The 3661-nt window shown below is 39.9% G+C and overlaps 1 pseudogene; it reads right to left on the bottom strand.

Moving 5' to 3' along the window:
- Positions 1 to 2307: 2307 nt before the first annotated feature.
- On the bottom strand, positions 2308 to 2928 carry LOC104866920 (annotated as a pseudogene).
- Positions 2929 to 3661: the final 733 nt, after the last annotated feature.

Genomic DNA, 3661 nt, shown 5'->3' with positions numbered 1-3661 from the left:
TTTGTTTTAGTGCTGTCAGTAGTTTAACAGGATTGCAGGGAGATCACCCATCAAAAATCTAGACAGAAAAGTGAGAGCTGAACCATACAGACCTGTAAGTTTAAGGAATTTCAGTGGCAATTTTAAAACCTTTTTAGCAGAAGAGTATGTGGAAATGGTCACCCACTGCTACCTACACCAATGTGCCTTCCATTCTCTCAGCTGTAAGTCTCATCAGCTTCTGGGTAAACGGTGTCCACACATTCATCTCACGCCTCCGTCATGAGTTCCAGGTGGGCACTCCACAGGGGTATCCTATGGGAGCTTCAAGTGAATCTCCATCTTCCTCCCTGCTCTCTCACTCTGCTTGAGATCCCAAATTCAGTAATAACCTATGTTCTTTCCAGTCCCTGGTTTTAAAGCCCTGAGTCATCTTTATTTCTTCCCCTCCCTATTCCATACTCAGTCACTGGCAAATCACAGCAATTCTATTTCCAGAATGTCTCTTTCATTTTCATGTGAACTGAAAGAGCTGTATTTTTAATTTCCAAGAAAGTTTGCCCATCCTCCTCCCGGTATCTGAGCTGAGTCTTTGGCCCAGGTCTGGCTACTGGTGGTGTTTGGTGAACAGATGATAAGGTCCCCTCTAGGTACCTCAGTTTCCTGGGGTTCGTGTCTTTGTGTCATCCTCTCTACTCGGGTATGAGGAGATCTAAATTTGTTTTAACCCAATAAACTTTGGCAAAGGTAATAGAAGCTCCCTCCCATTTTATCATGCATAAGATACTTCTTGCTGGGAGATTTGTTCTGAAGACTTTCCTTGCTTGTTTGACAAAGTAGCCGTAATGCGGAAGGCTACATGGCAAGTAACTATGAGCTAAAGACAGCCTCCAGCCAATAGCCAGCAATAAGCCAAGACCTCAGTCCTACAACTTTAAGAAAATTAACTCTGCCAACAATCTGAGTGACCTTAGAAGCAGACCCTGTCTTAATTGAGCTTCCAGATAAAACCCTACCATTGACAAATTCCTTGATTTCAGCCTTGCAGAGAACCCACTTCAGCCGTGTCCAAATTCCTAAAAGAAACTGAGATTAGTAAGACACCTTCTTCTTTTTTTTTTCTCTTCAGTAAATATAAATGTCATTATTGGGTATATTCCATGCTTCCTTTTCTATTCCAATGGTTCTACTTCTTTTTTGTCCAAGGACTCTGAAGTATCATGGAGACCTTGCTCATGGAAAAGATTTATTCTGGAAACAAATAATTGTTTGTTTTTGAGACAAGCTGGAAGTCCAAGCTGGTCTTGAATTCACTAAATAGCCCAGTGTGGCCTTGAATTCACAATTATCCTGCCTCACTCTTCCAAGTGTTGGGATTACAGGGATACAACGCCATTTGGGCCACAACTTCTTATGATACTTACTTCTTTCTACCAATTATTAATTTCCTCACAAAAGAGGCAAGAGCAAGCACTCTGCACTGGTTGCTCCACAATGTACTGACTAGTTAATAAAGAAGCTGTCTGTTTAACCCTTTACTTGCAGTAAGTCCCTAACTTATGAACATTCGAGTTGCAAACTTTCACAGATAAGAAGAAACCTCGCATTATGAAAATTCATACATGCAAACAAATTGTGGAATTAGCTCATGTGCCTGCCAGGCATTGTCACAGTTGTGCTGCTGTGTGCTTACTGTACAGTGCAAAACTGTGCTGTACCACAGTGCTCAGTCGGAGTCCAGGATGTCTGGAAATAAGAGGAAAAGCAGTGGTGATGTAGAGGGGGCTTCTAGGGAGTGCAAAGCAATAACCAGGGAAATAAAAGTGAAAATAATTAAAGGATTGGACTGAGGTAAAAAGATAGTAGATGCCAGTCATTCTTTCTGTGTGTGTGTGCATTTAGTTTTTTTATGCTTTATATTGTATATTTATGTCAAAGGCGTATAAGACTCACTCTGTCAGAATTGAGCAAATTAACTAAAAATGTTCTCCAGAATGAACTTGTTTGTAAATCAGGGACTTACTGTATTTGGTTAATCCAAATAACAAGCCAAAGGATCAAGGTTACGAAGACTCATGACCAAGGTACAGCTTCATAATATCTTTGGTCATAGTTTCACTTCTTTGAATTTGCTGCCAAATGAATCATTATTACATCAAGAATCCCTTCCCAACCATTTGAAGTCTCTAATGAACAGATGTTTCCAACACTAGTTCAAAGTAGTACACAGGCCCTTTAGGAGAATGGATGAAAAGAGTAAGATGTGGAACCCAAGAAAGAATGCACAAAGAAAATCTTTTTTGACAGGCTCTTTTTACCACATAGAAATTAAGGGATTTTTAGTCTTTTACTTTCCTTTTCTACACTGTCTCTAATATTCTGGAGTTTTCTGGAGTTGTGGACCAAGAACACCAAACTCTCCCTAAAATCACTAGTTCCATGATCTCTGGCAGCAATTTCAAGCTCCTCACTTAAAGTCAAGGTCTGTTTGAGTTTGCCCTTGACTACTTTTTGCTCTTCTAATTCTGCAAGAAGGGCTTGCTTAGTATATAATTCATTCTTGTATTTCTCCTATAACGCTTTGATTTCTTTCTGGGGAAACTGAAATTCTCTTTCACAATAAGGTTACACCTCCTGACATTTATCTTCAGGAAGCAAGGCATTTAGGGGAATACACAAAATCATCTGCAAAAATAACTGCCCCATTTTGCCAAAAATGTTACCAAAATGTCCTTTCATGAAGCAAAGAAACTTTTTTACGGAATTATAAATCTGTACTGGGCTAATGTCACAATCTGAGATACCCTCCAGCTTCTTCAGAATAACTTGTTCAACAGCCTGCATCGCTCCAAATAGGCAGTCTTGAAATGCAATGTAGATCCTAAGCATGCAAGTTTTTGGTGTGAAACCGAAGAACTGGACCTCAGGGGTCATTGGATCCACAGACATCTTGACTGACTTGGCTATTCTCAATTGTGAAAAATCGTAGCGACCACAGAGGTGATGAAGTCGACCACACTCCACTTCCCTCTACCTCCTTTTATACAACCTTGAGCTACCAGAGATGGGCAGCAGCTCTGGTCCTCAAAATTCCAACTGATTAAGTGCCTTCATTCGTGAAGGAAAGGCAGGATGCTATCGCGATTCTGATTGGCTGGCTGTCAGAACAGAGTGGGTACGTCGATGGAAAGGGGCCAAGAAGAAAAGCTAACTGTGGCCTTCAGGAATTGTCGGCAAAAGGCATCTTCTTTTAATTCACTAAATTGGTGGTAAAATTTTATGCAATAGAAAATTAAAACAGTGTCCCATTCTCCTTGCCTGGGAGATAGGTTAGATGTATATATACTGACTGTTTTTATTTATGTTATTTCTGTTAGAACATTAATATTTTTAGATACAGTTTGCCTCCCTTATCTGTGGGCTTCACACTGATAGATTCAAGCAACTAAAGAATGAAAATAGATTTTATAAATCTCAGATAGTTTCAAAAAGCAAAACCTAAATTTGCCACACACCAAGCACTGCCCTAAAACCAAAAAAAGGAAGTGACATGTAGATATAACCTAGTGTAGCCTCCTACCATTTCACGGATCTTTGGTTTCTCTCCAGTATTGTTTGTCTTACATCTTGTTTGCGTACTCTGTGATTCAGCCTGTGTTGATTGCACTCAAGCTAAACATGT

This window comes from Fukomys damarensis, unplaced genomic scaffold (assembly GCF_012274545.1).
Source record: "Fukomys damarensis isolate Sample0158 unplaced genomic scaffold, DMR_v1.0_HiC HiC_scaffold_14, whole genome shotgun sequence".
In the NCBI taxonomy this organism is placed as follows: Eukaryota; Metazoa; Chordata; class Mammalia; order Rodentia; family Bathyergidae; genus Fukomys; species Fukomys damarensis.
The sequence above is the reverse complement of the archived record's forward strand: the minus strand, read 5'-3'. Positions and strand labels throughout refer to the sequence as shown.